The 12,668-nt window shown below is 42.5% G+C and overlaps 1 protein-coding gene and 1 long non-coding RNA gene across 11 annotated transcripts in view; both read left to right on the top strand.

The window, feature by feature from the left end:
* The window catches only part of EHBP1 (EH domain binding protein 1), a 187,769-nt gene that overhangs the window by 162,426 nt on the left and 12,675 nt on the right, over positions 1-12,668 (top strand). The window lies entirely within an intron of this gene.
* On the top strand, positions 1,709-3,251 carry LOC136050483 (uncharacterized). Its single transcript, XR_010622392.1, has 2 exons — positions 1,709-1,969; positions 3,143-3,251. It is a non-coding gene; the product is annotated as an uncharacterized LOC136050483 (long non-coding RNA).

Raw genomic sequence — 12,668 nt, 5'->3', positions numbered from 1 at the left:
CAGCACAGAGGTTTAAGTAAGAGGAGAGAGTTGTGTGGTTGAGTATAAATATCACATAATCTAATAGTGTTGATTTCCCTTCTTGCACTTTTAGAACGGCTTGACATCAAATGATGACAGGGGTGGGATTATCTCCCTTTCTTTGGGATCATACTTGCTATGTTGTGCCATAAAATAATTCTGTCTCTACTTTTGTGACAGCATTTTTTTCCATAACGAATTCTTCTGTCATTGTCTTTAAGGTGCCCATCATCTTGATGGCTAAGTGACAATTAAAATACGGAATTATCACATAATACAATTAAAAGAAAAACCAAAGAAGCCTAATTTACAAATCTCTGATCTAAATTTAGCTCCTTTGTTGTTGTTTTTTTTTTTTTTGGTCACTATTTATTCACTAATTACAAAAGCAACCATTTTAGGAAAATAAAAAGCAGTTATCAGGTATTTTCTTATCTGACCATAGGGTATGAAGTGTTTTTAATTGTTTTTCTGATTAACTACAAGCTCCCAAATTCAAGTAGAGTCATACTTATATTTTCTATATGAACCCCATACTTTACAAATGGGTGAGCCTGTTTCTGTCACTGTGTAAGAATTAATGAAATAATAATTAAAAAACCCTCTGCTACTGATGATTGACCACTGATGGTAAATGTAATTGAATTAACAGTGCACTAAAATAAATGTAGACAAAATAAGTATAGACAAGAAAATCTGGTGAAAGCTTCTGTAATGTTTTAGATTAATAGGCATACAGAATTCTTCACATTTTTTATTACGTTGTCCCTAGATGAATTCAAAGTAATTGGGGTGGTTAATTTTATTTACACAGAGCCGTTCACAGCGCATTAAATAATAGAGATAATTGAACAAGAATTGTCAAGTGTGTACTGATATCAGACATATTACAGAAGGGAATGTGCATAAAACTTCATTTCTATGCAGCCATTGTTTATGGTAATTAAGTACACAGATTTATCCCTTGGTTGCCTTCCAAGCTTATGGCAACTGCTATTGTTGTGCTCCATTAATATGTAATCAGGAAATAGTTTAATTTTCTAATCTGCAGTTTGAGAATTCACTTTCTAACAACTCTTAATTACTGCATTGCCCTAATGATGCTCATGGTTAGGAAAACTGAACCAATAAACTCCGTGGAAGAAGCCAGAGGGGATTATACTTCCAGAGGTGGTGCTTACTTAATAAACTTGTTATGCCTTCACCAGAGGGAGCTCAGTGTCCTTCAAAAGCATCTAATTTTATATTTCTGAGTTGTACATACCCATGGTGTGAAGAGTTAACATACGGTGTGTGATAGGGGTGGCTGTGAATTTCTTTCACTAGAGAGCCAGATAAGCGATACTATCACCATTTTGGTATTTTTTCCTACCGTATACTAATTGTAGAGTTTAATTGCATGGGAAATAATGCAGTTAGCTTAATCTATTGTTTCAAACTGTCCTCACGGGTTTATTTTTGTCAAGTTTGTTTTCCTTCATTAGCCACACTAACTAAACACGGTATCGTAAAATCTTGGAGGCAGAGATAAGCTCTGTGTTTGACAGCTATCTAATATATGCTGTTTTCAGGGTGAATCTTGAACAGTAAAGAGTGCCTAAAATTGTTGCCTTTCTCCACCGGCCCGTCGTTCACCTTGATTGGAGTTCTTTGCTGCTGCCTTGCAGAGTGCAGCTCTCATGGGAGCACCGGAGTTATTTCAGGCTGGTGGTGCTGCCCTGAGGTCAGGACGGAGGTCCTGCAGGCTCCCAGCACCACCAGTCATGGGAGTGATGAGATGGGAAAAGGGAACAGCTGGAATCTGCTGAGGTTCACCACCACCACTGTGGTACATCCCGGGCTCCCCATAGTGCAGGCTCTGCCTGGTGCAGCCAGCAAGCTCTGCCTTTCTAATGGCACCTACCATGACTCAAGGGTCTTCTACACCACCTTCTCTGCCAGGCTTGGGGTGGGTTGGTGTCACCTAGTCGCGCCCCATTTCAGCACCCCACGTGCTCGATGTGGATGCGGGATTGCCATCTCCCAGCCACTATTTCACCTCTGCTTTTTCAGTCTGTAAGCTGTCTCGTCAGTGGGACTAATTACAGCCTGAACTACACGGCAAACATTAGGAACACTGTAAACACATATGTTGTGTCACTGCAAATTAACTCTTCCTGATCTAAAAAGCAGCATACGCTTTGTTGCTGCACGCGAAAGGCAAGTCGCATGTATTAATTAGTGAGCGTTTTACACAGCTTTGAAGATAGAAGGAACTGAGGCTTATACGAGCAGAACAGTTGAAATTTTTAAAAGGAAAGGGAAAATGTTGAGCTAAAAAAGTACAGGAACAAAAAGAGGGTTGAAACGGTTCATTGTGTCTCTTGTAGGAGAATGAATTTTTCACTTTTCACAGTAAATTTCAGCCCAGAATACATTCTGACTCAGTCTTTTTGCCTTGATGCCAGCACCAAGGCAGTAAACTTGGGTCCCTGGAAATGTTTTCCTCTTGGAGGTATAAAACTAGATGAACATATGCAAAGCAGACTGTCGAGATGGCATTGCTGCACTGCAGGCTGGTATGGGGCCGTGTACGCTACGTTGGTTTTAATAACATTACGACATTTGCACGGTGGTATATTATAGTCACCAAGCTCGTAATTAAAGTGTACAAGTTGTCTAACGTCGCCCAATCAGAACTAGTGCCGATTTCTGCTTGCATAGTATTTGAGGCATAAAATGCACAGTTTCTTTCCGTCAGAGCGTGGTACAAAAGAGCAGGGAGACAAAAGCACGAGGGCCATTAGGTGGCTGTGTCAGGGCTGCAGCAATCCTGCATCCCCCTGCTTATCTGCAGCGCAGTCAACAGCTGTGCACAGGCTGTGCCTTACAGCTATATTATCCAGAAGCCAGGTCTAGAATATTTTCTCCTTGCACGGCAGCAGTATCTGGCTGCTGCTTTGGACAGCTTCAGGGCTGGCTGGCTGACACCTTTGTTAACCATGCTCGTGGCTGTGAAACTGCTTTTTGGAACTGTCTCAGGGTCAAATTGCCAGTAAGCTGTCTGGGTTGCTTTGTGTTACGGGATTTATTTACTTACTGGTTTTAATTTTTGTTTCTCTCACCTGTGTGGATGATGAAGAACGTGGGATGAACAGAAAAAGTCCCTGAGCCTATTACTTGCGGTTATCATGCATAAGGGGGACTCATTTTGGATATTCCTGTATCTACTGTACTGCCTCAAAGGGTAGGTCAGCGACTGATTAGGAACCTCTTTGCATAATTTCCCCTTGTGAACTCATTCAAGGGTGAATTTCCTACCTATGCTATTGCATTCAAATCTGCATAGAAAGACAAAAAGAACTTCTACGAGAACAAGCTGTCGTGTCCAAAGATAAAGCGTGCATTCACAGGTCTGAAAATTGAAGCAAATAACCCTGAAGAGATGTACATGTTTATTTTTTTTCCTGTCCTCCTGGGGACAGGAACAGAGGTACAGATGATATTCTCCGCTCCACTCAGTTGCTGGGTCATAGCTCAGGCTTCTCAGCCCCCTCTTTCACAACCACTTTCGTGTTTCTGTATTCACAGAAATTGCTTTCAGTGTTGCTAATCTGGGAGATGTATTTGTGTGTTAGTTTTCCAGGAAGGAGAAGTATGAAATACAGAAGTGGCCTTCCTAGATTTTACAGCAAAGTGTGTGCATTCAGAGAAATACAGCTGGAATTGTCGGGTGATTCAGTGATCAACCGCTGTAACATGTACAGAAAGGGAGATGGCAAAAGCTAAGGTAGCTTGCTTGAAATCAACAGCATTTGCTCTGTGTTGGAGCAGCTGGAGATCTAACCTCACCCTCCCTTTTCTCATTCAGAAACACAGCTTCCAGGCAGAAGTACGCTCGCAGCTTTTGTACTGGGTGGTAAAGTGTGGACTCGGAGCAGACCCCCAGTTCTTTTGTAATTGCTACCGATTGCTTTCTGAAATACACTGCACCTGCACAGCAAGCTTGTCTTGGGGAGAGGGTACCCAGAGATAGGCATCTGTGTGTGGCCAGCGTGCACCTCTGTGGCTGGTGTGAGCAGCTACTAGAAAGTAGTGTCTGTGCCCCCTCTTTTCTCTGCACCCAAAATGTTTCACCTTTCTGCATTTAAATATTATTTCTGCTTATAAGTCAAACTGCTCGTTGTCACCCTAGTTTGACTAAAGATTTAAGCTGAAGTACGTGAGTAGCATAGAATACATTTCTTGCTCAGAAACACAAACAGCTAGCCAGGCTCTAAGTATATTATCAGGCAAGTTCTTTCAGAAACGTATTGCTAAAGAAGCTTAACATTAATTATTGTAACTTTGGGAAGATTACATCCACACTAGCCTTGTAAGAAGCAGCATACACTTCTTGACCTCCAATGCTAGAGCTTTAAGACACAAGAATGGCATTTTACCAACTTTAATGGGATAACCAGTATAATCTTTCAGCAGTAAGGGAAGAAAAAGTGTTTAGAGTATAATACCCTTCTGAGTTCTGATAGAGGCTGCCTGTTGTGTGTGCTGCAATCATAATTCATTTGTTTCTCTCTCTTGTTTTGGTTTTGTTTTCTTAATTATTTAAGGAGAAAATCGTGCTAGATTTTTTTTAACACGCCGATTTACATATTGGCTCCTAGCCCTAGACGTTCTTTCTGTTTGCATGCCAACTTTTTTCATGTGGTCTCTGTTTTTAAAATTTCTTGCCAGCGGTATTTGGGAGAGCTCTGCTGTACGGCGCGCAAAGAAAGGCACAAGAAGTTGCGACTGCCAAGTTGCAGACCTTCCAAAACGAACGAATTTCCTTCACTTCAGTTGAGCACACAGTCTGCACAGCAGTGGGAATGTGCGGTGTGAATGCGAGTCGCCGTTCCCCCGTCGTAGTGGTTGGTGCTTTTGGGAAACGCTGTAGTGTGAGGTCAGGTATTCACCTTCCACAGACACAGAGTAAAAGTTGGAGTTGCGCTGGGCATCCTTAGTTCAGAATTCTCTCGATGCCGATGCATGTTTCACAGACTCCGTAATGATCCTTTCCCAAATAGAGAAAATGCAGCAGGATTTCAAGTACATCTCTATTTACATAGTTCAGCGCATGAGATTGCTGGATTATGATTAATTTTAATAGCTACATTAAAAAATACATCTAACATCATTCTTAATTAGAATAATCTCTAAAGCCAGTTAAATGTTTCAGAAGACAAACAGTTTAATTAGCTAACCTACAGAGGCTCCCCTCCCCCAGATGTGCAGTAGTCTTAGGCTTGGTGTTAGCCTTTCAAGCAGTCTTAAACAATCGGATGAAAAGGGATTTTAGGAAGATTAGAGGACGGGATGCTTTAGACGTTGTCCGTTAATCATGAGATATGCACCATCTACAAAGTTTCACAAAGAAATGAGAATTTAAATAAAATTTACTTTGGTTATCTAGTTAGCATGAATTACAAGCTATAACATCTAGTGATAAGACTATTTAATAAATGTATTCTTTTAATTGTCGATATGAGCAAAAGTACATGCTGGGGTGTAGTAGCAAGTGATATACCAGATTAACATTCTGAAAGGGACAATGCTTTTTTTCCCAGAAACCAGCCCTTTGTTGAACTATCCCAGGGTGCCACTAGAATTTTTTTTTTTAAGGGATTCAAACTAAAACTTCAAATAGAATTGTTAGAGTTGGATCTTCATTTTCTCTCCTACCCATCTTCAAAGAATTCTGGAAAAGATCCGGGCTGTTTTTTTTTTTGTTGTTTTTTTTTTTTTAACTTGGTTTCTTTTTGCTTTTTTTTTTTTTTTTTTTGGAGAAAGATTACTTTTGGGGCCAGAGTGTTTCTTTTCATTTGCTCAGGTACAACTATTTTATTTCTGAGACAGGAAGGAGCCCAAACAAATGACACAGCTGACGTGCTGTGTTTTCCTCTCGGTGTGATTTAGCGAGTTTTTTTTTTCTTAAGTTTAAAATTAAGCATTTTTTGCAATCTAAAAACACAACAGTCATTTTTGACAAAGCTTTCCTCCAAATGACCTCAAGGAACACTGATTTGTTACGTTCTCCCCTAAAATTCATCTGCACACTTTACTATTCAAGGCAACAAATTTGTTTTCTCCCCTAAATTAGTGAGAGCACTCTGCTAGTCCCTCTGTCTCAGGTCCCTTGAGCTGGGGAGGAGGCCTTATTTTAAAGGACACCCATGCTTTCAGCTGCTATCTCTGCACCCTGGAGGGAACTGTTTACCTGTGCTGGGCAGCAGAGGCCACTTTTTGAAGAAGACATCCTAACCCTTATCTGGCTTTTAACACTAGCACAGAATTCAGTGCTGCCTTCGGTCCTTCTGCTTTGTTTTTTCCATCACGTTTGTGACAAACAGACTTTTGGTGTACAGAGCCCCTTGGGAAAGCACAGATGTCCCCACAGAAGTCCTTCTCTTTTAACGTGGGTCAGGCAAGCCCAACTCCAGTATTGCACCTGCCACGTGATGCTGGGGAAGGTGTGTGCTGTGGCACCCTTCAGCTCTTCTGCTGCAGGGTGAGTTGGGAAAAATGAAGAGCCAGGGGAAGAGGGAAAAAAAAAAAAGAAAGAAAGAAAGAAGGAAAGAATTCTGGCTTAGCACAGGTTGGCTGCTGTGACCCTGTGCTACACAGCAGCGTGCTGACTGGACTGTGACCCAGTGCTGCGATGCTCCAGCAGCTTGAAAGGGGTGGCTGCCCCACACTGCTGTGACCTCAGGGCAGCTGCCCATCAAGGGCCACATGCAATCAGCAGGGATGCCTTGCACCTGCCTCCGCCAGGGTGCCTGCCACCAGGCTGCCACAACAACCTCAGAACTGCTGTGCCCGGTGCCAGGCCACGGTGCCCGCGACACGCAGCCTGGCCCCGTGGGATACCGTGGCAGGGGAGCTGAGGTGGTTTTCCTTCTTCAAAACATCATTAGGATTGAAAAATGAATCTCTCACTTGCACGTTTTGCATAAATACATGGTAAGTTATCAATTGACGATCAAATAGCTTAATTGAGTTTGAGAGGGGGAAAGGTCATTTAATTGGTCTATATTGAAATGTTAACAGAAACAGATATGGCAAGGAATAGACTTTAATGGCTGCAGTGTGGCACTGATGTCTGCATTCACTTGCAAAATTGTTAATTAGGGCACTTTGGTAGTTCATTTGCTTTTGTATTGACGTGCTGAGTCTAACGAGAGAAATTGGGTTTGTATATGGTATTTACAGAGACTTCACGTGCCCTCAGGAATAAGGGAAATAAAGTGTAAATCAGAGCAGGTTTCTGAATGGTGCTGGTGCCTTCACTGACAAGCTCACAGCTATGCAAGGTGTTGTCTATTAGCAGTACATTTTCATGTGTAATTATGCTTGTTATGTTTTGGGTTCATTTTTTTTTAACAGGTGTAGCAGTGGTCTCAAATAATGCCTTAATGCAATTTTTTTATGAAGTTTTATATGGCAAGTTTTTTAAACTTTGTTAAAACGGATCATCCTGCAAAAGCAAGGAGCTGGATGTTCATTTCAGCCCTGGAAGAAGGCATTATCTCCTTGAATGTGTACTGAGGGGATACATGGAGCTGCAGTTCATGGCCCACAGTCATTGGTGCCTGGGAAATCACAAAACCAGCTCCTGGTGTGTGCTCTAAGTCCACCGTGCCTCTCCTGCAGAACTTAAACCTTTAAGGTAGTGACATTTCAGTGTGAGAAGGGCAAATCGTGCTGATTGTCCACCTGCATTTTTTGTGGGTTGTAATTGCATGGATTAATCCTGGTGCTGTTTTATAATAGACTTGCTGGATGCAAAGCTTGCTGTTTGAATTGGCTGCAGGAAGGCTGCATTGTGTACAGTGTATAATCATACATTATACTCCGGATACTCCATATAAACAGAGGCAGCAAGAAAAAGCAAGCGCAAAAGAAGGAGCTGCGAATCCACACTGTTACAACAGGGATTCTGCTGTCCTGCTCCCCAGGAGTGGGCTAGGAGAGGATATTTTGCAGTGAAAAAGCCCTGATCGTACAGCTCCATGGTGAGAAGGACTTGGTGTTGGGCACAAATACTGTGTCATGGCAGCAACTCGATGCTGGCTGCCACGTAACGCTGTCATTGCGGGACAGAGCTTTGGGGTTTGGGCTGTGCTTCACCATGGAGCCTTTCTTTAAACTCCTAGGGTGAGGGTGACATCAGCTTCATTTGCTCGTATGTATTTGGGAAAGTGCTTACGTGGAGATCACAATGTGCACACTGCAGCTATCTGGTTCTGCAAGCTTAATCAGAGTCCCAGAAAGTGTCATTGTGGCTGCATGCAAATGTATTTACATAGGAATGGGTCTGGGGCTCTTTAAAGAAGGCAACAAAGTTGAAGACGGAGGCCAACAAATAAATGAAAGTTTCTCTAAATCCATTGGATAATAGAGGCAGTGTTAAGGCTAACCACAGTGTTGAACTAAACAGAGGGATTACTCCTGGGTTTTGCATCAGTTGTTTTCTGCCGGGTGGCCTCACTTGTCAAAAAAAAAAAAAAAAAAGAAAAAGAAAAAAAAGGGAAAAAAAAGTTGAACGGGAGAACATTCACATGGCACATTGAGAAAAGAAGTATGCTTAATTCCATCAAAGCTCAGAAATCAGTCATTAATTTATTCTAACCTCCGATTGTTGGTCATTTGTGAAACATCTGGCCTTTAAGTCAGAGGAACCCAAACACGAGCACAATGTGGGCTCTTCTGCAGATGGGGCCGGGAGCGGCGCGGGCCGGGCTGAGCGAGGGGCTGCTGCTCTCCGCTCCGCTCCCCGGACTTTGCAACACGTTGAAATGAATCCTTCAGTTAATTTACTCTTGAAATTAGATTATTGTTCATTTGCATCTTGGAAAAGTTCTGCCATTAAAAAAGAGTCTCTTGCTTCATGGTGAGTTAACAGATATTTAGCAATCTTGCAGCCTACTAGTCAGAAATAGTTTCTAATGAAGTTGAAATTTGAGATAGAAAATGTATAAAAGCTTTCAGGAAAGACATACCCTATTTTCCATATGGCTAAGTAATTGTTATGATATTTGTTTTAAAGCTGGACTTAGACACTCCTGACTGCCCTCTAATTTGATATGGCTGGTCCAGACGATTCTTCTTGGGGAAACTTTCGCGGCAGAATGCAGTGAAGGAGATAAATAATTTTGCAGCTAAACACACATTGCGAAGTATAGAAAATAATTCAGTCGTCTTCGCCACCGTGCATGTAACAGTCTGCAGGTTATTCGACTCTGTGAGGAGTCAGAATGAAAAGGAGCAAAGTGATTAAAAGCAGATTTGAAATAAAAGGTGGCACCTCGGAGCTGGCAAAACTCTGCCTTTTGTTACTATAATGCCTGCTGCCTTGTGCTGCGGGCTGGGGGTTGCTTTCGGCTGGGGGGGGAACTGATCTGCAGCTTGAACGTTGCCCAGTGCCCCGGGATGAAAAGCACTGCATTTCACGTGGGATGTAGACACGACGTAGGGACATAAACATGGAGATCTGCCAGTTCCACAGCCAGGGCATTGCAGGGCCTCATCCCTGCCTTACCTGCCTGCACTTTTTTGGGGGGCCTGAAGGCCGGGGATCACTCGCTGGCCTGGCAGACCATGTCCTTAGTAGGAAGAGACTTGCTCTTCTGGCAAACATCATGATGCTGTTTGGGCACGTGACAAGAAGAGTTTTGAAGGGTTTGTGCAAAGCGGATCTTTCTCTTAATATTTGTTTATCCTTTTCCTCATTGCTGAGTAAATAAACCTATAATCCCTATTCCATTGTAAAATTTACTGTATTGGAATCACGACCGCTGTAACTCCTTTCAAGCCAGGTTTGATCCTTCCATGCCAAAGGGGGATCTGCAATTTTGGCAGTTGGACACATCGTATTAAAGACTTGAAAGGCTGAACTAAGGACAAGTCAATATACTTGGGTTCTCAGCATTTGTTTGCTGCTGCCATAGCATGGCTTCAGTTCAGCAGCAGGAATTGGAAGCACTCAGGTTGCACGCCCGTGTGGCAGTCACATTTGGTCTTCAGCAGCCGGCATTCCCCGAGCACTGATGTCCCAAGCGTGCCAGGGCGGTGGAGATGAGAGCAGATCTCTTCAAACATTTGTGGAACACGAGGTTTGAAACATTGCTTTGAGAGCACGCAGATGATGGCGGGCGCGGGGCTTCTCCCAGCGCACTGGGAAATGAGCTGTTGACATTCTTTTGGGTCATCATCCGAGAGAGGAGGGCAACCGCAAGGATTGAGCAGATAAATTCATCCCGAAAGACCTTTATCCATTCCGCTGCAACTTGGAAACGTTTGTGTCGAATAGCAGCATTAATGTAGCCCTTTTAGCCCTTCAAAGTGAGCCTTGTGTTAAAAAAAAAATAAATCAAATGGCTGGAGTAATAACTTCTTTAGGTCTTCTAAGAGGTAATTCGTTATTTACATAATTCTGGAGCATAAACCAATCTTTCCTTCAAGAGGCTCTGAAATAGAATTGGGATCTTACAGAGGGAGTCTCTTTTGAATTCTTAATCGACTGGATCTGTCTCAAATGCATTTCTAGTTGATTGTAAACAGCAGAATTTAATTTCTTCTTATCTTGTCTTTTGAAGAAAACTAGCAATGTGTTTGAAAAGTTTTATTTTAAAATACAGCTCAGAGTTTATTTGGGGGTTTTATTTTCTTTCTTTTTTTTTGTTGTTTTATGTGACAAAACAGGTGTTAGACAGGATGGGTTTTGACAGCCAGCCGATTACATGTTAGTGTAGGTTATTATGAAATAAATAGGAAAAAAAAAACTTTTTGACTTGAACTAGAATGATACTATATAGGCTGAATGTGCAGGAAAGGTTCCCACAATGCACTGTGAAAACCTAGGCTAACAAACACCCCGCTGCGTTGAAAACCCCCAAAAAAGACAAAAGCACAATGAAATAGAAAGCTTACCACCGGTAGCTTTCAAAACGACAAACTAGGCAAACTATACATCTCCACCACTCCAATTTTGTCAGAATGCTAATGAGCCTGCTCTGATCTTTACTCGGCTTCCCGTGTTTTCTACATCTTCAAGGACCACATGGCGCTAGCAAAATAAAGACAACTAAATGAGAATTTCGAATGCTTTTTGTGTTGGGACCTGGTGCCTTTCAGTTGACGCGCTCGTTGAATATTCTCAACTTAAAAGCGTACAACAGGGGGCTGGGTATGAACTTTTTAGCAGGGGAAAATTTGTACAAAAGTAAATTAGTGTGATGAGAAAAATATGAGAAAAATTTCTGATTAATTTCCACTCTATAATATCAATGACACCTTCAGCCCCTCTCATACTCCTCGAACAAGAGATGCTGATAAAAGATGAATGATTCTGTGTTGTTCGCAGTGAATGTTTAGTGGTTTTTTAATAGCAGCATTCTACATAAAAGGCACCAGGAAGTACTCTGCATTAGCAGTTGAGATCACTAGTTAATAGGATGATGTCTTTTAGCTTTTGTCACAAGATTATTAGAAAGGATGGGTTTCTCTTCTCATCCTGGCATACTTTGGAGTGCTTCTTGAGCACGAGTGCTAAAATACAGGTTTCTCCGTATTGTTTCCCATGCAAAGTAAAAGCCCCTTTAATGCAACACCTTTTACTTTTTTTTTTTTTCTTTACCAGGTGATTTTGTCATTGATCTCTTATCTGCCCCCTTTAGCTGTATTAATCACTTGGAGTGTTCTGCTTCTCAATGGGTGCTTGATGATGTATATGTGCACGGATTCAGTATCAAAAAAAAATAAATCCCTTATGTGCTCTGCACCTTCACAAACCTGATTATCAAGCTGTATTTACCGGACTGCATTATACGGTCTCGAATGCTTCTTGCTGGAGTCCCTCAGTCTGTAATAGGAATTTGCACTTGGTGTAAGCTGGGAGGAGGTACCGCATCCCCCAGAACAAGTTCTGGCTTTTAAAACCAATTCTTCACAATTCTTAGGCATTTTCTGAAGTGAATGTGGGTTTGTACCCACCAGCATTAGTGCTAGGGGAAGAAAATTACGGGTGTTCAGTTTCGCATAAGAGATGGGCTCAGTTTAAAAGTTGGTTTTGTGACTGTCCTCCCTACCAGCAGGAAGGGATACAGTTGTATGTTGGTCCCTTCTGCATACTTATTCCTTCATTCCAAGTACACCTCCTTGGGCTAACTCCCGTTCTTTCTACCCAAGCTTGCACGTGCAGGCTGTTGCTCCTTAGGAGATGCGTAGCTGTTGCTGCCTGCATGGGAGGTAGAGCAGGAGAAATGCTGGTGTGTGTATGTACAGAAAAGGTTGTAACTAGGTAGGCAAGTTAACGTGGTCTTCTCATGCCTTCCTATCTTACCCAAATCAGAAATTACAACTTAAGAACTCCACAGCTTTTAGAGCAGCGTGCCACGCTTGCTGTCCATTCCTTCCTGAGTTCTCCAGGAACGTCAGCCTTCTTTCAGTTTCCTTTCCACTGTGTTCCTTTCACAAAGCCCTCTCCAACCTCCGACTCCTCCTAGCAGCTCCTGCGAGGCAGTCTGGTTGGTTCTGCTGAGGGTCCACCAGCCAGCTGGGCCTTCCTGGGCACCCAGCACTTCTGCAGCTCCCATTGAGCAGACCTTCCAAGCTGCACATGGAGCTCAGCC

The sequence above is a fragment of the Cyrtonyx montezumae genome, unplaced genomic scaffold, assembly GCF_038088225.1.
Source record: "Cyrtonyx montezumae isolate F1298 unplaced genomic scaffold, pur_monq_1.0 scaffold_24, whole genome shotgun sequence".
NCBI classification, from domain to species: domain Eukaryota; kingdom Metazoa; phylum Chordata; class Aves; order Galliformes; family Odontophoridae; genus Cyrtonyx; species Cyrtonyx montezumae.
This window is presented reverse-complemented; position numbering and strand designations above follow the sequence as displayed.